We start from the raw sequence: 22196 nt of genomic DNA, 5'->3' as shown, positions 1-22196 counted from the left end.
AGGTTAAAAAAAAAAAAAAAAGTCTGCCAGTAGGATAAGAGAACTCCACTTGTTTCCAAAGCAGCTTCACTTGTCTCAGGAATGTTTCATGGAACAAGCATAAAGATGTGGGAAGAAGGCTGAATAAGGCAAATCAGTCCACAAGTTATTAAGAAAATGTCACTTGATTCAAGAATATTCTGAAAACGAAAAGTCTAGGAGTCTGGAAAGGTCTGTTAGCATTGGAAACAAGTGGGATTACCTTGTTTGAGGAAAATCTAAAGACATTTATTTATTTATATAAGCAACACCTTTGGATGGAGATTTGTTTGCAGATGATATTGTGACTTTTTTTGTGCCCTTTTGAGTTGATGTTGAGCTTGGCCACATCCTGCACACAAGTGTCTGTCTAATGCTTGCTGAGAAGGCTTCAAACATTGATCACTCACTCACTCACTCACTCACTCACTCAGCCCTGAATGCTCATTGTGCTGCAGAGTTTCACAAATGCACAAAAATGTTGATCCATTGCCTTTAAATCTTAAGCCACTACACTGACCTTCCATAGTGCTCAAACCTTGCTAATCTAACACCGTGTTACCCCTCAACCCCCCCGATCCCAGAATAAAAAATTCTATTTTCAGTTGTGCATCTAAAACAAGCGCGTGCTAAGCAGTTGGCTGGGGCATGTTGCAGGCTGTATTTAGAGCAGCCGAGCGGACCGGGCCCCCCTTTGTTCTGAGCTTGATGAGGAGGAAACCCTGCTAGGCTGCGACGAGTTCTCATCATCACCCTGTATCTCTGCCAAGCTGCTCGGTGCTGCACTGTGCCGGGTGGAGGCGGGCCGCTGATTGACAGGATAAGAAGATGCCTCAGTGGAGAGAGATCTCTATCCGCTGCTAAAATGCACCTCCATCGATGTTAGCCTGAAAAAGGAAAGGAGCTCGGCGAGGAACTGGCTCGGCTCCTGTATATTAGAGGGTCACTGACGTGCACTGATTTCCAAACTTTTGCAGCTGGCTCATGCATCACCCAGAGGGCGTTTGATGGTCTACAACATGCAGGAAGTGGCCAAGTTCAGCATCTAGCACAAAACTTTCACCACAAGATCTAATGGCACAGTATAAATACATATTAAAACAGCTTTGGATACTGTCCTGAACTGATACCAGAAAAGAGCAGATTTCACAAAACCATGCAGGTAACAGACAGACTCTGGGTTTCAAAGCTGGTGCATTCAACATCTAGCCAAAATCTAAATGTTTGCAGGCCTACATGTGTATTCTAGGTCAGGTTTTCAAACTTTTTCATGCTCTGGACCCCTAAATTGATTTTCGTTAAGCCACTGGACCCCCACTGAAAGTGATTTTGCCTTCAAGACCCTGGCATGAGAAAAAGACATTTTGCTTATAGTGTTAAATTGTTTAGCCCTTGAAAACCTGAGTATATTCACTTGATTTCTTTCAAAAAAAAAAAAAAAAAAAAAAAACTGTGGGAAAAATTGTGATTACTGGTATACCGCAACATTAGTAAAATAAATAAATAAATAAATAAATGAAATAAACCCTAACAAAGAAAATAATTGCACAAATTATAGAGCCCATATTTATGATTATTAAATACTATAATTTTTGTCACTTTGTGAAAGGTGTCTGAATGTAGCTTTTCACAAGCATTTAAACTTTACTGAGAGCCATATAGAAGCAAACACACTTTTTTATGATGATGACCATCAGAGGCTATACATTACTGTTGCCACTTACTCTGTTGCTGCAGAGCACAGATTACAAACAGCTATGCTCCCAGGGCCCCCCCCCTTAACTGGACCCTCAGGAGTCTTAGACTGTGGTTTTCAATGTGGGGTCCGGGGACCTCTCCTTGACGTTCTACTAAGGGGTCCTCAGAAAAATGAGGGATGGTTTAAATGCTTACAACAGGTATCTGAATGCAGCCTTTAAACACAAAAAATCGGATCCATCATTTCTTATGTTTAAATATATCATCATATATCATCATTCATTTATTTATCCATTCATTCATTTGTTAATTCAGTTATTTATTTATTTTTTTACCATTTTTCTGGGAATCGTTTTGCAAATTTCATTTTGTTAATTCACCAAAAAAAGAAAAAACATCACTACAGCACAGAGTAATGCTGTTAACATTATTTTCTGACACACCCAGACAATTCCATAATGCACACAAACCAAAACATCTTTTCATATCAGAGTCCTGAGGGGAAAATCACTTGGGAGTCCGGGGCTTAACAAGGGTCAACGTGAGGATCCTGAACATGAAAAGTTTGAAAATCTCTGATCAAAGATTCAGCCAACAAGTTACCAGGTAAGGGGGGGATAAATCATAACTACTATTTCATGAAACAGAATTTTTAACAGCCCTGGTTTGTACAGAATGGGAATGCACAGAAAATGTCATAAAGGGATATTTTAAAAGCTGAAATATTTCAATTCTAAAATAAAAATATATATGTATACATAAATGTCATGATAAGTGATGCATGTTTACTGTCTTCCAGTCACCTTGGATTGCATCCACAAAAGTTATGAAGAATAAAGCAAGTGCACAAATGCAGCCACAGTCAATGTCAAAATTATGTACCAACCGCACCCCCCCAGCCCCCACCCCCCCAATAAGGTTCTGCATCAACAAAGCAATTTGTTTCCCCGGAGTGTGCTAATTTCTAGATTTCACAGTGCCAGGTGCTACGGCTGCCAGTCATTACATGAAAATCAGCAAAACCTTAACCACGGTGCTTATCCTCGCTACAAAATGAGAGCGGCTGCATTCTCTCTGATTTTAGGGAGGATAGAGGGGAGCCAGGAAAGGAGGTTAAGTTCCTAAGTGCATGTTCCCTTATTTGTGCTTTACTTCCGCAAAAAAAAGGGGGGAAAAAATAAATAAATAAAAATAAAAAATGCCAAGCCGTCTGACAGACAGTTTTTGTGATTCCACGGTCTCTACTGAATTCTACTCTTTTTTTTTTTTTTTTTTTTTGCCTCAGACAAAGATCAGTGTTGTTTGATAAAAGCATTTTACATTAACAATTAACTATGCATGACTACAGTACCCTTGTGATTTGAGGAAGATGCCATAAATTAAATAGAGATGCTTTGTGACATTAAAGCAGATAGAATCGAGGGGAAGGAGTGAGAAAACCTGAGAACTTGTGTTGTTTTATATGTGTATATGTGTATATGTGTGTGTGTGTGTGTGTGTGTGTGTGTGGCGGGTGGGGGGTGGGGGGAGTCCATACTTCAGAGGTTGTGTTTTAGGCCCAGTTTGTAAATGATCTGATTTACACTCCTCTGATTGTAGCATGAAAAAACATCCATAAATGATATAGCTATCACTACCGGCAAATAGAAAAATACAGAAATATGGAGGGAGGACGGCATTGTAGCTTCTGTATCTGACAATTAGCCTGTAAAATTATATAAGATATTTTGTTTAAATTAATAATTCTGCCAATTTATGGTATTCTCTATTCTGATCAGTTAATCTAACATTGCCGTTTTTAGTGCTATAATGCAGTTCCTTTAAACGGTACAATAAATTTGGAAAAATGACAATAAAAAGAATTATCATTGCCCAATTACACACAATGTAAATATTGCATGCTGCCTGGAAATGTTGATGTAAATTATTAATATTTCATCTGACTGTTTTCAAGTATGAAGCAATATTGTGTGTATTTTAATTTTTTTTTTTTTTTTTTTTAAATAATACACTGGAATTAAGTGATTTATGTCAGGATGCCAGGGAATAATTGTACTTCCAGGATGTGTGATGTTATGTGTGTGATATATTTAGAGTTGTTAATATGTGGCATTAATTATGCACACGTATGTTAAACTAATTAAATCAATCAGCTGCAGACATAACTGAAGAAGAGAGCGATAAAACTGAGAATGCTTTGTGTGTGTGGGGGTGTGTGTGGGTGTGTGTGGGTGTGTGTGTGTGTGCTAACGGGGTGACAGGGGGTGGCTCACTTGTAAGTGCACGTTGTGTTTATTTTTCAAGACGTCTTTTTTATTTTCATGCTGTGATTTTTTTTTTACCCATTTTGACAACCTTATGTGCAATGCATGATAATATTCATCATCCTATTAAAATGTGTTTTCATATATACAAACTATATACACCGAGCCCTTATACATTTATTATTATTATTATTATTAATTATAGTATTGATGTTGTTGTAGCTGATGATTGCTATTGTATCTTTATTCGTTTGTTTGTGAAGTTTCCCAAATTGAATCTTATTTATTCTTCTCATTATTCACATATGTAACCCCCCGCCCCCCTCCAAAAAAAACAAAAAAAAACAAAGTCATTTATTTTAAGGAAAATCCACACTTGATAAATTATTTAATGCGACTGGGATTAGCAGTGTGATGTAGAATGCTAGAATGAGTGTGTGTGTGTGTGTGTGTGTGTGTGTGTGTGTGTGCGCGCGCGCTGCAGGCAGGAGTTGTGTTCAACTCTTCGTCTGATGTTAAATAAGGAGACATTCGCTGCAAACGCCCAACGCCTGAATAATTGGTAACTTCCACCGTACGCCGACGACGCGCCGTTATTCAAACACAGCCTTTGTTGCCCTTGTTTACAGCAGTGTTAATTGGAGACCCCCACCCACCCCCCCACGCCAAACCCCGCCACCCGTTTCCAACCCCTTAAGTGGACGAGCTCTTTGTGCTTTACTAGATGTCTCTCCATCTTTATCTCTGTTTCTATAGCTATTTGTTACTTCCTTCCCTACCTCTAGCTCTTTTTCTCTGATCCACGCAAAAAGCAGCATCCACACAGGCTGGACTTACTGGAGATGCCTGTTGAGGGACTCAAAGTTTTCTTTTCAACAATGGATTGTGGAGTCTGATGTACTATCATAATTAAATTGGAGAAATAAGGGAAAAAAAGCAATGTGTTAAAAGCATTCTTCCATAGGTAGCTATGATGAATGTACACTCAAAACACTCAACATCTGCTGCTGTTTTTTTTATTGTGCATATTTAATGCATTTTTAAATGCATAATTAATTCACTCTAATGAAAATCGATACTTATCTTAAATAGCAATTCAAACAATTACACATCCAGTTTTAATGAAAACAAAGTTCAGTTCTGTGCCTTTTTTAATTATAGTGACAGCAAACTTTATGGATGCAGTAGAAAGCTGATTTGTTCATACCTTTTTTTTTTAGCTGGCCACAATCACAGTCTCCAGTGGTGTTGCAGTGTGAATGAAGCCTAATTCAACTGTGTGTGAGCGAGAAAGGGAATGTGTTTTTATGAGAAAAGGAAAAAAGCAGGGGAGTGGAAGTGCAGCTTCTCCTTTCAGAGTGTCTCGTGCAGCTGGTTGTCTGGTGAGGTGAGGTAAGGAGGAGGAGGGGATGAAGGTAGGGATGGAGGGAGGGGAGGGCGGCCTGCCATCCTTCCTGTCAGCGTCTTCCTGCTCCTTCAACCGTCTCCCTCTGGCTGCCACGCCTCTGACGCTGCCAGGCCACAGGAGCTGGTGGGTGGGCGAGGCAGGGGAGCCGCACAGGAAACAGGAAATACAGAGTGAGAGAAAGAGAGAAAGAGAGAGAGAGAGAGGAAGCCACGGGGTGAGAGGCGGCGGCCATGACGTGTCAGAGCTGCCACAGTCGCTCCGACAGACAGACAGAGAGAGACACAGAGAGAAAGAGAAAGAGAGAGAGAAAATGGGAAACTGAGCTTAGGTGGCTTCGCCTGGCGGGCTTGGCATACGCACCGTCCCAATTACCTCTCCGTAAACAAAGGAGGAAGTTGTGCCACATTGGGGGCATATCTCAACCCCCCCAACAGCCGCCGTCACCGTCACCAGCCCAGCGAACGCTTCCTCTTCTCCCTCTTTTGCCATCAGATAAGAGGCGTTCAAACGCACCGCAGCCCCCGCTATGATAGCACAAGGTGTCACTTATGAAAGCCGGCGTCCCCGCTGAATACGCTAACGTCGATGAAAGGTCGGCAGAACTCAGGTTCACACGCCGTCCCTGTTTCTTGTCTCCCCGTAACTCTGCTCCCTGCCTCCTCTTGTCTTTTTTATTTGTTTGAAGTTGACGACTGCCTCGCTTTCAAGGCCTGTGCAGAGTGTCGTCTAAGCACAAGAAGACCCAGATAGCTTCTGCATTCCCGCTCAGCCTCAACCCCCCCTTTCCAAAAAAAAAAAAAAAAAAAAAAAAAAACTTTAAGCCTTAGTTGAAAAGTATGCCAACTGTGCTATGTGGCCTTGTCTCCTGACGTCTTCCCTAACGGGCGCAGAGAGCTTTGGGGTCAATTTGACTTTGATTTGGAGGCTCACATTAAGATACATCTTGCTGTTGTGTTGACTTGCAGGTTTGTGTTGCGCCTTATTGCTGAAGTGGTGTTGCTTTGCAGCGCTCCGGTGTCACAGTGCCATATGAATATTTCTATTCATGTCTAGTTGTCTGAGCAATGCAGATAGATTAGCAAGCCAAGTTGAGGTGTCACTCTGAGGAATCATTTCTCTGTTCTCCATTAAAATAGCCGGACTACAGATCCTCCCTTCCCATTTTGCTGCCTGTCTCCTTCCATCTCCATTCCACAACTCATCTGTCGCTCTTACTATTTTTCATGTGGTCCAGGTTTGTGTTTCCTCCTCCCTTGGAGCAACAACAGAACCTCCCTCTTCTGTCTTTGAAGGAGTAAACCAAACCAGCGAGCTTAACGCATTTCTAATGAGCCAACATGGTTGGAGTCTGGAGACGCTGCCGATTAGTCATCGCGTGACCGCGGCGAGGATCATGTTCGCCGAGATGAACCATGTATCATCTCTGCGACGCCATCAACATCTCAGCCAATGCGCCAAAAATGAAAAAGCTTTTCCCTTCCGAATGATTAACTTAGTTTTGCTGATGTCATAAAAATCAGTGTTTTGGCTGGTTGCTTTGTGGAGAAACAGTTCAAAGGATTTAGGAGGGAATTTCTTCTTGTTTGAGGAGGCAGTTCTCGAATTACAATTTGACAGATGGCATTGTCTTTAGATATGCTGTCATATTCAAATAAATAAGCTTCGATGGTGTCATCCATTAGCCAGTGACAGATCAGAGCAGAATAAGAAGTACCAGGCAGGTGCAAAGAACGCCTCTCCAACTCAGCATTGAATTCAGAGTTAATATTCGCTCTAGTATTTTTGCTCCCCTCCATTTCTCATTAGCAGGTAGCTTTTGATCTCCAGACCTGCCATGTCCAAGGAAGGGTTGACTTGTTTCCAGCAAATGGACAAGGCTTCCCTCCTCTCTCTGAACTGACTGATTGCATAATCTGATTACTGCGGAGATGAAAGTGACTGCGGCGAAGAAGTGAAAGTACGTCTTAATTGCTAAGGAGAGTGTACTAATTTCCAGCCCTGCGGCAAAACTCTTAAACTGCACTTCCACACCTTATCAGCCGCTTGAAAACTTAAAAAGGTATTACCCAGGGTTTTCTTTTATCATTTTTTTTTTTGAACCAATGCAGAATGAATACCCATTGTGATTTTTTTCTTAAAAAAAAAAAAAAAAACTCTGTAGACGTCACACTGATTATGCCTTTAACCGCCTCTGTGTTAGCAATATTTAAACACATAGCCCTATTACGTGTAAACTTACATAAAGATTAAACATATAGTGGATTATACCAGAAACTATACATTTTTACATTTTGTCTCAGGTGACAAAAAAATTATCCTTCATTTATCTATCAAAACCTTCCCCTATCCAAATAGAGAGCAACTCATGAAGCTGCAATTCATTTGTAGTTGAATATTATTCCTTCCTTTTTGCCCACACAGGCCTTCTAAACTAGGTGAGTATTACCTCCAAATGAGACCAATGACCTATAAAATGAGGTATGGCCAGCCGCCGCTCTCCACCTACAGCAGATCACTCTCCCCACTGTCCAAACTGACATGCCGCTCTTAATTTGATTGGCATATTCTATTTATTACCATGCAACTGAGTGTTTCCCTGCTATTTGCTTTCAGATTAGCCAATAAGAATAAGAGGAGAGGCTCCCTTGCGGCAGTGGTGATGTCACGAATGCAGATTGAATACCCAAAATGCTTCATGTTAAACTGAAAGAGACCGAGAGGATGTGGAGAAAGAGACAATTTAAGGCTGAAATTTCAATTTTTGGCCCTCTATGTTTGCCCTGATAGATAATTTGTTTTGGTGAGAGTGCTGGGGAAAGGGAGAGATGGTCAGTGGGAGGGTGTGAGCTGGCCCTCACTGCATTCAGTCCTGGTCACTGACACTGAGACTCTCAGTGACACCAAATGAGGATAGAAATTATACATTTAAAACTGAAATTTGACGGCATAATAATTTCTAATAGAGTTTAATAGAAAATGTTTTGGATTTTGGAGCATGATGCATTTTTGGAGTAGCTTTCTTGGCCTTCTCTCAGACAGTCTGAGAGAAGGCCATTGATTTGAGGGTGTAAACTTCATTTTAAAAAGCATTAAACGGAAAGCTATTTTGTGCAGGAAGTGGTTATCAGAAAAGTCATTTTGAAAGCTGAGATATTGTAGCTCTAAAATTCAACCTGCCCTGGATGTGGCCTTTTTAATGTCACTTCACAAAAAAATAAAAACGTAAAAAAACAAAAACAAAGAAAAGGAAATCCTCTGCAGTTCTAAAATATTGATGCATGAAATTCAACTATCATTTACTCCCCCTAAATTGATTTGTAGCATTTTGGAAATGAAAGCCTTCCTACATCTTCTTGCTGTTGTCTCTCTGTTTTTTTTTTTTCTTCTTCTTCTTCTTCTTCTCCTGTCCGTGCTTTGCCAGCAGCTCGACATGGCTCTTTTCAGTGGCAGTGTATCACGATCTGAATCTTTCCATCCACATCAGGGAAGCAGAGCTGTGACTACTGGGATTAGGCTAATCACAGATTCACCCAGGAGGCTGCACAGACAGGAGAGCTTGTGTGAGGCATGACCTTATTTCAAATTTATTCTCATAGCCTCTCATTTACTCGCACCTTAACACAAATTCTAATACTGAGATTTTTTTTTTTTTTTTTTCATAACCATCCTACGCTTCATAATCACAGTTTATGCTGGTATCCTAATATACATACACAGCCCTGGCACGCTGCCGTTGAAACACTATAAACTGCTTCTAATATATCTTTATGAATTCAGTGTGTATTTATGTACTTATTTTTGAGTCTACAAAACAGACTCTTTTCATGACTGATTTAGACGTCATAAAAGAAATTATTCCTTATTGATTTTCTGGCCACAAAGGACAAAATAGTGAGAAGAATCAAAAAGGAGGATTTTGAAGTTTTAATCCATCTCAAATGTGGATTGTCCCAAAAAAAAAAAAAAAAAAGAAAGAAAGAAAAGAAAAGAAAAGTCAGGAAGATGAATATTTTTTAGACATTTAAATTATATGGTGTGTATTCTGTGATTTTTTTCTGTATTAGGTACTTTGTGTCTGTATAGTTTTTTAATCAGGGCTGCTGCACCAAAGGCAAATTCCTACTTCCTAGGTGTTTTTTTTTTTTTTTTTTTTTTTTTAACAATTTTGAAGACATAAAAAGCAAGAAATCTGACCATGGACAAAATATTGTAAATGAAAAAAATATAAAAGAAAAAAAAAATCCTTGGTCAATGCATTCTTGCATGTTTCTCTCCGGCATCTGAAGAAACGACAGAGACGGAGAAAAAGAGGAGGAAAAAAGAAAACAGGACCATCAGAATCAGATGAACACCGTTTAACCCCCCTCGTCCTGTTTTCTTCACCACCTCTTCCTCCTCCTCCTCCTCCTCCTCCTCCTCCTTCCTTCCTTCCTTCCCCCTGCATTCTAATCAAGGTTTGGTGCTTCTAATTTATGAAATGTAATTCTGCCCTCCACTGGTATGAAGACGGTGCATACACACACACACACACACATACGCACACACTCTCACTCACTCAGGAACATGTATTTCTTGCTCTACTAGACAAACCATTGAGAAAAATTCTGTGTATGGAAGACAAACAGTGTATTTAAGGAAAACAACTTGAAAAATATATACATATATATATATATTTTTTTCTCTCTATTTCTATTGAGCATAATTGCTGCCTTTAACTTCAGTTGTGATTCACAAGCATAATAACCATTTATGCTGCGCTCAAATTAAAAGCAGTCAGTTCATATTTTTGCATTTTAAAGAAAACCAAGTTATACACTACACACTGACGGCTACGACACAAAATTATGCCAAATATATGATACGTGAGTTATATAGCATCTTTAAATAAGACAGCGCCATCTGATTATAAGACAGACACCACAAAAGAATATAATTTTACAGTAGCTCAACTATGGATTCATTTGTTTGTGAATGTGTGTGTGTGAGTGTGTGTGTTTATGAAACTACAAATCCCCATGAATTCAAATCACTTGAGCGTATGTACATGCAGCTGCCTGTGCATGTGTGTGTGTGTGTGTATGTGTTTGTGTGTGTGTGTGTGTGTGAGATCCCCCAGAGACACCGACAGGGCCGCTGTCTCCCCAGGCAGGCTCAGGGTCCAAACCCCACCCAACCGGCATTACCACAAGTGTGCGTGTGTGTGTGCGTGTGTGAGTGTGTGTCCTACCCCCTCCCCCCCTTCCCCCCAAGGGTGCCAACAGAGCCACAGAGCCTCTGTCACCCTGGGTGATGCCGTGAGCGACGGGGGTGGGTGGCGTTGTTCCTCTGAGAGTTGGGTAGAGTACAAACAGCTTCCCCGTACCTGCCTCTCTGCTGCCCCCCCAACCCCAACGCCCATATCCTAACACACACACACACACACATACACACACCTCCTCATTTAGATCAAATCACGTATCTGTGCCCCCTGCCCAGGATCCCCATCTCTCCCATCCTCCATTACATTTCTGGAGAAACCATAAAGTTCAGTGTCTGTCTGAAGATTCTGGATGTGTGTGTGTGTGTGTGTGTGTGTGTGTGTGTGTGTATTTATGGGAGTGGCGGGTTGGTTTCAGGTCTGTAGGGAGATGTTTCTTTTTTTCTTTTTTTTTTTTTTTTGCTTTAGGGGAGAGAAGATGGAATTCCACTGATAAACAAGTGAAAGTGAAACTTACCCGCTTGCTACTGTGAGCCCCAGCCTTGTGAAATCAAAATTTAACAATTATTAAACATAAATGGCAGAAACCAGTATAAGCTCATCAGCACAACTTAAAATAATGATAGGCAACAGTTTCATGTAGGTACATACCAGTGGACAATAGTAATTCAGCCTATTGTCAGTTCATGCACATCTAAAGCATGGCATGTTGGAGACAGATACTGTAGGACCTCCTGTGGTCAAACTGCACGTCAGTTAATGGTACAACACTATAGAGTCTCTACCTAGAAGTTTTCAACTAACTATTGAACTTTTAAACATTTTTTTCTATTTGTGTTTGTTCTTTTTTTCTTTTGCTTTTTTCATTTCTTATATGTTTGATTTTGAAGTGAAATTATGTAAATGGTATTGATTGCTTGGAGTTCATCAAGGAAGTAGTGTTTGAAATCAGCTCCACCTATAAGCACATACACTGGAGACTGCTCTTACAACTGTCAGGGCTCTCTGTTATTGTAATTACTGATCAACTCAACTTCACTGAACTTTACATTTCCTGTTCTAAACACTGACATGTGATTCCTCTGGTGCACAGGAGGAGATGCATTCTTTTTAATCCTGGGTATGCTTGGAATGCATAGAGGAATTACCAGGTAGTCGGCAGTGATAACCACCATGGCTGAGCAGAAGAGTGCCAGCTACAGAAACTCAAACTTGATCAGAAAATCTGAGGCAGCATTGAACACACTGTTTGATTGACAGGTGATCTCTGGGAAGCACACCACCACATTGAGCACCAAATACAGGCTGAAAACAGAATCACACAACTTGCATATTACCTCATTAACAAGTAACATTACTGCTAACATAGCCTACATACTGAAATGAATCCCCTTCTAGCTCGTCAAACATGAATCCTCTAGCTCAGGGTTAGAAGTTAGGGTTGGGTTTAGGCACCAACTGGCAGACTCCAGTTCAGGTCTGGACCCAGCATTCTGAGTTCTCAAACTTTTTGGAGCGTCATGGTTTGCTGTGGTCACTGCCTCTCTTTGGCTTGTTATTTAAATCACTCAACCCACTCGCCCAATCAAAGCCATTGTACAACAGGAGGCACTTGTGATCAGTGAGAGAGAGAAGCAAATGGGAAAATTGTGAAGATGTGTTTGTATTTGTTCGAAACAATCACTTTGTGTTTCATCCAGTAAATCTGTAACACTTCACTTCTGCAACAGGCACTTTAAGTTACCGGTAGGCTGACGGATAAAACCTCAGGATAGAGATCCAGTCTTGAGGCCTGAGGACAGCAGTGTTTTATTTTCATCTCTATTTTTTTTTTTTTTTTTTTGATTAATGTTTTGCCATTTCTGCTTTATTTGACAGTCACAGCAGAGAGACAGGAAAGGCCGGGGAGAGAGAGGGGATGACATGCAGCCTGAGGTCGGATGGGAGCCCAGGACTCAGCCTTAACAAGTGGTACGTGCTCTTATCCGGTGAACTACCAAGGCACCCCTTTATTTCTGTTTTTAATGGAAACTTATTTGAATACTTTTATTTGTGGGTAGGTCTCCTTATTTTTTCTTACTTTTCCAATGTGTCTGATGTGATAATGGCTGATTTTTTAATTGTACTTTATTATTTTTTATAATTATATACACACAAACCTATACACATATATACTCTCAATACTACATCCACATAGGCCTACATATCACAAAAAGTGTTTGACATGATGGCTTTGACCTTTGATGGAGAGGAACTCTGAGCAACCAGACCTCCTAAAATTTTAAATGAATAGCCGTAATCTTGCCTGTTAGTGAGAAAACATGCTTTTCCAAGCAATCTGAATTCCAGTAAAAAAGGTTTTAGCGTTATTTAGTGTACTATCTTTATCGTCCGTCAGGATATGAGACTTTAGGGGCTGTGTTTTCATTTAGGCTTTAGTTCCCCACAGCAGCCATTTTGATATGACACAGTAGGACTAACACAGCTCTTACCAGTAATAGCCAACTAATTCTGGTTCTATTCCATTTAGGTCCACCAGAGTCAGAGTCCTGCTACTGGTGGATTTACACTAAATCAGCAGCTGTGCTAAAGAGCTACTGTTCCTCACTGATGTCTGATGGCTAAATGGAGGATATAGCAGGAGCAGCTGAAGAGTCAATCAAACAGGGGCGGGAGGAATGAACCCTGAGCTCATGTTCTGACTGGATCACTCTATTCTTAAAGGTAAAAGGAGCTTTTAATCCCCAGCAAAACCATTGGCTTGAATGAGGAGAGCTAGGCCCCTCTTTTCATGGAAAGGATGACAACGAAACCATTTTAATTAAAAAAATATTTTTGATTCTTTAAGGGCAATGTGACAAAGCAGTGGCCAAAGGGAACACAAACAAACCAGCTGACCTATAAAGGTTCCTACCAAAGACATCTCAGACTGAGTAGCTCAGCAAGGCCCTGATGCGAATACTGCAGTCTCTTAGACACATAAGCACATGCAGAGGAGAGGTATACATAATCATAAGAAGACCCTCCACCCCCCTCCTCCCATCAACCCCACCCAAAACAACAAAGTGGAATTCACTTTAGCGAATGTATAATTTCAGCCTCTCTCCCTGCCCCACCGCGCTGCTGAGATTATCCCTCGTACGGGACTACCCGCCGAAAAAACTCATTTAGAGTGGGTGCCAGAAAGCGGCGGGTAATTACATGTGAAGGAGGCACCTTTCTCTAACCCTGGAGCATCGGAAACAAAGACACCTGGATCTCCTGCTGAAAAAGTGCAGCTCAAAGCGTTTGTCATTTTTAATCTAATGCTCCCGCTGGGAGAGACCGGCATCTGCAGAACACAGCTAAGACGTTGTGTTTGGTGGGAAACAGCTGGTCAGCCCACTCGGTCTGTCTGTCTCTGTGTTTTTCAGCTGACGACTGATTTGTCCATTTGTCAGGGTATCTGTGGATGCTTAAAAAGTCTGGAAAAGGCAGATTTTTCCCATTCAGTGCTGTGTGGTTGAGGCAGTTGTGGAGAGTAAGGCAAACAAAATAAGAAAAATGTCATGAATTGTGCAGTCTCAACAAAAGATCTGAGCACTTTTGTTGAATAAAACAATTGTGTTGTGTTTCTTGCACTTCCACTTGATCCCATTAAGTCTGAAATATAGTCTGTATATATTAAATTAATACAGCACAGGGTTTATGCAATATTACAAACGTGTTGGGTATCGTTTCCATAAACATTTAAGTTCCTGCAGCCTTTTCTCAAACAGAACTTGAAATATAAGTGTTCAATTAGAAATAGTGTTTTTTCATATTTTGTTTGTGAAATCAGTCTTAAATACCCAAAACATTAAAAGGTCTTCAAACGTCTTAAATTTGCTCTTTGAAACATGCAGGTACCTGAATTTTGCCTTTCCTTTTCTTGAGCATCTCCAGTCAGTATTCCTTTTCTGATTTTGGCCGATGCAGTTTGCCTTCCTTTTAATTTTGTTGTAAATTAACAATCTAGAGTGAATGCACATCATTTTAAAGAAAGTAAATGCATCAATTAGCACTATCCGGGAGAAACGGTTTTGTGTTCTCTCTGTGTCTATACGGCTGTGTTTTATTTTCTACTACATCGCTGCTGGCATCATGACTCGATTTCATATCTCCAACCTCTTCAATCCTCTGTCATCTGAAAAGCTGAAAAAGCTTCAGCCACTCGTTGAAAGGTGGGCACAGGGTCAAAACAGACAAATACCTGCCACAGCGGCAGGAAAAGCGGGAGCACACGGCACATTTCACATCCATGCAAATCCATGCTGGAGTTTCTGCACAGGCAAGCAATCCCTGATTGCAGCCCTCACTCAGTGACTCTCTCTTCCCCTCTTATCTTTTGTTTGCTCTGAAGTTCGACATATAGGCTGAGGCCCTATCAAAAATCACAACCAGCCGAGAACTGAGAGAAGGAGGGGGAGGGCAGGTAAAGAGAGATGAAGAAAAGCTAAAAGCGTTTCCAGCTATTGCTGAAACAATCCAATTACAATGCCTATCAAACTTAGCTTCACAGGTTATAGCTTCTAATTGCCTGACAAAAATTGACACTTCAGTCGCAACACTGTAATATAATAGGGGGCCAAATTAAATTTGATCGAGGGGCAGAAAACGATGCTATCACTCAGTGGCGCGGAAAAGAGGAGATCAACTAGCATGATATAATGGATCAAAAATGAAAATTATTCATTAATCGCGTTGGGTTTTCCAATAATGGAAATGACACAGTTCAGACGTCTTCCTAAAAACACTATTAATTAAAGGGATGATAGATCTAACAAGGCATGGAGCCCAGAGAACTCTTTCTTCCTCTCCTCTTTCTTCATCCCCATAGACTTCTATTCCCCTTTCTTTCTTTCTTTCTTTCTTTCTTTCTTTCTTTCTTTCTTTCTTTCTTTCTCTCTCTCATCACATCTTCTTTATCTCTGTCTCTCTTGCTTTCATCTCCTCTGCCCCAATCAGCTGTCGAGTTGAGGGAGACTGACAGCTTGGGTGAGGGTCACCTGGCGACAGTGCCTCCGAGCCAGGCAGCGTCTTGCAGCCTCCACACCCTCTTCACGGCCTCTGTCATTGGCTGGAAGCTGCATCACTTTCATCCTGTGGCCTCTGCACGACCTCATCATCCATCCACACACACACACACACACACACGCGCACACACACACACGCACACACAAGTCTCACTGGATGTCCAGGAGTAAAGCAGCAGACTTTATTTAATCTGTTTTCCTCAGCCTTAATTGGGTCAAAGCTTCCTTCTCTGCCTTCTTGATGTGCAAATGAATGTGGCATCGAGGGACGCCCGCCCATCACTCCACAGGCACATTTACAGGACACCTCGGGGTGCTGGGCCGCCGTCTGTGACCTGTGTATGGCAGATGATGGGGGGTGGGGGAGGGGTTGGGGTTGTCGGTACCAACCTGGATCAGAGAGACTAAGGCTGAGAAAAAAAAAAAAAATCCCTAAGTTAATTATTGCGGTGGAAGCCAGGGGCCATACATGTCACCCCCACTCCTAATGAAGTTTACCCTCAACATCCTGCAATAGTAGCGTTTATGTGCTATTTAATAATGTATGCGTCGGATTACAGATGTGAACAAGGAGAGGTTGCTAGAGAATAGCCCTGTGAGCAGCTTCCTTGATGTGTCACTGTGAGCAGGGTGAGAGGCTCTGATCAACATCTCATTGAGGTAATCTAGCAAGCAAGAAAGCTAACTTGCAACGCATTTGTTGGCCAAGGCTAACTTTGCATCCTGCTTTTGATTTTTGTCACATTTCATCAAGGAGACATCCAGTGACTTGGTGATCATGCTGCTCACGGTGATTTCGGTGAACTCTAAGTTGCACCTGTTGTTAGAGGCAGTGGTTAGAATTCATCCTACAGAGTATAAATCTGACATTTTGCGTATGCACACATTCTTGCAGAGTTGGAGGAGAAGTGTTTTCAGCTCTCTCACCCCACCTCACTCAAGATACAGGAATATTTTAACTAGTGATGCAGTGGGAAATATAAAGGGATGTAAACTATCACCTCCAGTCTTGGATTATCATAAGCCAAGCAAACACCAATTAACCTACATCAAACTGATACTGCGATATGTCCAATAAGTTTCACATCATAAATATTTGTCAACCTCAGAAGGATGAACCCCGCTATTCCTGCAAATGCTAAGCTGGGTAGCTTTCATAGTTACATAATATATTTTAAATGAACAATGCATTTTAGATTAGATTTATGTGGTGACTCACTGGCAGCTCCTCTTGACTCACTAAGAAACAGCTTCCCTTTATTTTAACACCTTGAGATGTTCTTAATTGAGAAACTTTTGTGCAATGATTAAGACATTTAGAAGTAAAATGCCCCCTCAAATGTTCCATTGATTAACTTTAATGGGTTCCTACTTAATTCCCGAGACAGGTCATCAAGAGTTACCAATTCCTACTTGGTTTCACCTGAAATTGATATGTTTTATATCATTCCTAACTTATCCCTGAAATGGTGCTGAAAATTTACACCTTCAACTTGTATTTTAAGGCATTTTATATACATTGCAGTTATCCCTGAAATGCTGTATTAAGGGATACGATGAAAGTCTTGATTGTGCCTATACCTTAAATTTGTTGTTGTCTTCTGTCTGAAATTAAGGGGTTCAATCTTGAAAATGACAACTTATAAAGTCATGTGATGTGTTCTGAGGTCAAATTTAAGGCCACTTTAAGGGTTTTGTGTTTTGTCATGACTGTTAGTCCTAAAGCTTTCTCTGGCGGGATATTAGCTGAATGTTAGATTGGCCTTTAAAGACACTTTAGCAAATTCTAACATGTAGCCAGAGTCTGTACATGGTGCAAAGCTTTCCAGGGAAATTACCATGTGAATGTATAGCAATCAAGGCTCATAAATTGAGTCCAGTTCTGCAATAACGTCTTCACAGCTTGACTCTTAGGATCATTCCATGGTTTGCCATTGTTGGACATAATTGTATTGACCATAATCCTCCACCAAAACAATTTATCATCTAAAATAAAGCAAAGAGGGGCCCATATACACCAGGAGGGACGATCACAAAGAGTTAGCGGCACCCCTTCTAGTCACATAATTGGGTATCGATGGCCAATGATCCCCTCCATTTCGCCGCTTTCCACTTGGGCGCATTGCTGGAACGCCCAGACAAACCAATCACACCCCCCACTGGGAGGGTGGAGCCAAAGCACCCCGGGGAGAACTACCATGGACTGCCTCATCCCCTTTTCAGCTAATTGAATAAACTTTCCATGAAAAGAAAGAAAGAAAGAAAGCAAGCAAGAAAGCAAGCAAGCAAGAAAGAAGTTAGTGTGGGGCCGACAGTTTTAAGCTGGAACTTTTAGGATATTCTTAGATGACCTTATGTCATCATTAAGTCCAGGCTAGGAAACACCTCTGGCCAGTTAGTTCCTGTTCATCAAACACCTGGGGGTACAAAGGCTGCTAGCCACCATGTCATCACGGCTGGCCCGGTCTCTCTCTCTCTCTCTCTCTCTCTCTCTCTCTGCCCTCATGTTTCTTCCCCTTCCAACCCACAACCTAATAATGATCAATGACCTCGAGCCGCTGACTTCACCTCCCACCCCATCACCCCGCCTCCTCCTCCTCGTCTTCCTCCTCCGGCGTTTGGCGGGTGTTGAGGCCAGGAAGAGTTGTGTGGCGGGGGGGGTTGTTGGAAGAAGGACAGGTGGAGTCCAGCCCGAGGTCAGCCGGGGCCAGGCGTCACATAAATCAACCTGACGTGTTCAGCCAGGCCTGCCCGCCTAGCCTGGCCAGTGCATTCTAAGCTCTGCATCCGCCTCCCTCCAGCCAACCCATCCCCATCGCCATCCTCAACTGCCCCCCCCATCCAACCCTCTCACCCTTCCCCTCCCCCCCCTCCCCCAGCCTGGCTGCCCTCCCTCGGGTGCCGAGGCTCAGTTCGGAGGGGGTGAGTTTGGAACGGGTCAGCGGACGGGCTTCCAGGCTTCCAGGGCCTCGGTCGGCGAGTCTTCAGGTGCCTTCTGGTATGGTGGGTACGTTGCCAGGGATGGTGGAGAGAGAGGGAGGGTGGGGAGGGTGGTTGTGGAGGGGTTGCTGGCAGCTCAAGTGCAAGAGCTTACAGATCTCTGGGGGGACAGGAGGGTTGTCGCTGCGAGGTGAGATTTCAGTGACAGTGCACGTTTGAATAGACTACAGGATCTTTATGTGCAATCTAACTCTTGCTTTGCAGTTGGTTTCCACAGAGGTTTGCGGTTGTGGTGTAAGTTTATTTTCTCTTTCTTGGGGAAGAGAAGACCCTTACTGATGACTCATATAGTAAATCCTCTATTCAGGAGCATGACTGATGACATTAGCAACAGTGTACCCACCTTTTTCACAGATTTCCACTACATTTTCAGTCTGAGATTAACCTTTATATTGTAATATAAAGTGTGCATCATAATCAGTCGTATGAAACTGGCATGAATTAAAAGATAATACGATCTTTTTAGGGACAAACTTTTGTTTTACTTATAGTTGTTCCCCTTACTACTGCTAATTACTGTGAAGAAATGACTGATTGTTCTCAGTAGCCGAGCAAAAAATCATGCATACGGAAGAAACAAAGTACTGCAAACAGGAGGGCATTCCATGCACTCCAAAAGTGACGTATAACAGTGAGGAAGGAAAAGACAGGAAGTTTTACAAAGCCTTTCCTGCAGTGGCTAAAGCTTCGGAAAGCCAAACTGTTTCGACCTCTGGGTCTTCATCAGGGCTTAAAGGAGACATTGTGTGCTCACCTATAGAGCCACTATAACCAACTGAAGGCTATCATGTGACCCAGAGCAATACAATTACAATCAAGTCAGAGAAACATAAAGAGACAAGAGGTGAGATAACACAGAAAATACATCTATATGTATATGATGAAGTAAAAAAGATTGTTAAATTGCCAATATATTGATAAAGGCCTACAGAGGCTGTAAAAACAGTGTAGATCCTATCTCAAAGTGATTACAAAAACAGGTGAAAACAATACAATTTAAACAATAGTTTAAAATTGCTGATAGTTATGCTTCTGTATATTTACCAAGATCCCACTGTTCAGTTTCACTTTAGGAGGTTGGTGACTTGTGTCTGTGTGGAGCGACAACAATGAGAATTTGTTCTCAACTATATTAAGAATTTTAGTCCAAAACAGCATATTCATCATGAGAACAAGTGTACAGCAGCAGCTGCCACTGAGCTGAGAGCTCACAAACCTGCGGTCAGCGGCTCTGTTCAACCTGCTTTCCAGCTTTTTGACTTGAAAACTCTCACATCCCCGTTTAATAAACTTACAGAACAAGTTGCTCTGGGTTCAAAACCATACTCTTTCCTCCAAAATAATGACACATTAAGTCTGCATTCTCAAGGGCCTTTTATCTGTTTCTCAAGTTATCTTCCTGAAGTTCTCGTTAATGCCTTTTCCCATTTTTTGCTCTCAAATTCATTAGTTTTCCTGCTAATCTCCGGCGTGGATAAAAACCCCTTAAATCCTTCAAAACCATTTCTTGTGCCAAGTGTCTGAGAAATATTATTGCCCCTGTTAAATTAATACTCAATGCCAATAAACTATTGATATCTTTACTTCTTCAAAGTTGGTCCGGCACCTGGGATTGCAGGGAGGGAAATAGAAAAAGATTTCAAGAAAAGGGGAGGAAAAAAAGAAACAGCGAGGGCAAATTAAATTGCCATCTTGAACTCCTCTGTTTAGGATTAGTGGTTAATTGTAATTTGCGTCTCGAGTCCCCGGCCATCACCACGGTGTCGCAGTAAGTTGTCTGCCAGCTGGCGATAGAATACTCTCTGTTCCTGGTTTCATAATTGCGAGAAGAAACGTGGAGACTCAGATTACTGTCCACAGGAGAAGCCGGAGGCGGCGGGAGGAGGGAAGTTTTGTTTTCCTCAACAGGTTTGACACTTCTCTACATAACCCGCTTCAAAGAGTCTTTGTTTGTCACCAACTGTTCGCCACGTCCTCCATCTTGCCCTTCAGAAGGCAGCGAGACAGGAAAGCGTATCAATTAAACAGGTTTCATATTGTTAAGTCGCTCGTCACAGGAGGAGACATCTGAGAGTCGACGTGTAGGAGTCATGTTTATACACGCACGGATGAAAAATGGTAGTGTGTGTGCGCACAGCAAACTCAACTTTATCAGTGCCCTACTGAAACCTTGCATCCCTCCACTGAAAAATCATCAGCTGTACAAGAATCCAAAGAATCTGGTTGATTTTCCCCATGCATCAAGACATTTTCCAAAGAAATGCACATGGAAAACAATACCATATGTTGATTAAAAACTCAATAAAAAAAAAAAAAAAAAGTTTAGTGGTGAGTGTGTGTGGAAGATGTAAAACAGAAAAGGTGCAAAAGAGAGTAGGATGCAGAACGGCAGAGCTCTCTTAGAGTCTGTCTAAGAGAGGATATGTATGACGGTCAAACCAACATTACAACCAGGTCATTCACAACGTCTGTGGAAGATACAACTTCATGAGATGTTGTCCTTTTTTTATCTTTTGTATTTATATATGGAAAACGTATATATATATATATATATAGATAGATAGATAGATATTATATTTTTTTTTTTGTTGTATACTTGTTTGAAAATAAAATTCTTCATTCATTCATTCATTCATCTTTGATTTAGTTTGCCTTAGTTTCTAACTCTGCATCAACCATCAGCTAATTTTATAGCTGCATGAGATGAGTATTAATTGGAGGAAAAGAAAACATTACATGGTACAAAAATTAACTTCGTGAAACCTCTCTGGGTATTTATTTTTATATTTATTTATTTAGTATTTTTCTAAAAAGTGTAGTTAATTTTGTTGTAATTTAATTCTAAATATTTAATTCTAATATTTGCTGATCTCTTTTTTCTGGTCCTCTTGTGTGTTCTTCTGTTCTCTGGTAATGCTTGTGCTAATTTGCTCGTTTCCTGGTCATTTCCTCATGTTTTGTTGTGTTTTGTTTTGCCAATTTTCTGTTCTTTGGTTTGCTCATTTTCATGCATTTTTTTGCTTTCAAAATCTTCCATCATATTGTGGTCAGTCAGGTTTATGGCAATTTTCATATACAGTTGTCCCTCGCTATAACGCGGTTCACCTTTGGCGGCCTCGCAGTTTCACCGATTTTTTAGTGCAATTTTGCATGTTTTTTTTTTTTTTTTTTTAAATTTACAGAGCATTGTGTTCTGCGTCCTGATTGGCTAAGGGACTGTAGACCATTGTCAATCAATCTCCTCCGTGCCGTGTCTCCTGTACAGTACAGAATGCGTTCATTCTATAATACTGGACTTATTTTTCTACCAAGGTTTGAACTTTGAGAGTTTAAACAAGAGAGAAAAGTGAGAAAATGTTAATGCCTGTCTGAGAAAAGTGTATAAAGTGTGTAGTGAGGGCTTTTACAGCCTTAAAACATCTAGAATAATTGTAAAAAATAAAGCAGCTACTTCACGGATTTCGCCTATTGCGGGTTATTTTTAGAACGTAACTCCTGCAATTAACGAGGGACCACTGTAATTCAATTTTAAATACATAGTGAATTTCAAATCAATC

The sequence above is a fragment of the Myripristis murdjan genome, chromosome 22 (genome assembly GCF_902150065.1).
Source record: "Myripristis murdjan chromosome 22, fMyrMur1.1, whole genome shotgun sequence".
Taxonomy (NCBI): domain Eukaryota; kingdom Metazoa; phylum Chordata; class Actinopteri; order Holocentriformes; family Holocentridae; genus Myripristis; species Myripristis murdjan.
This window is presented reverse-complemented; position numbering follows the sequence as displayed.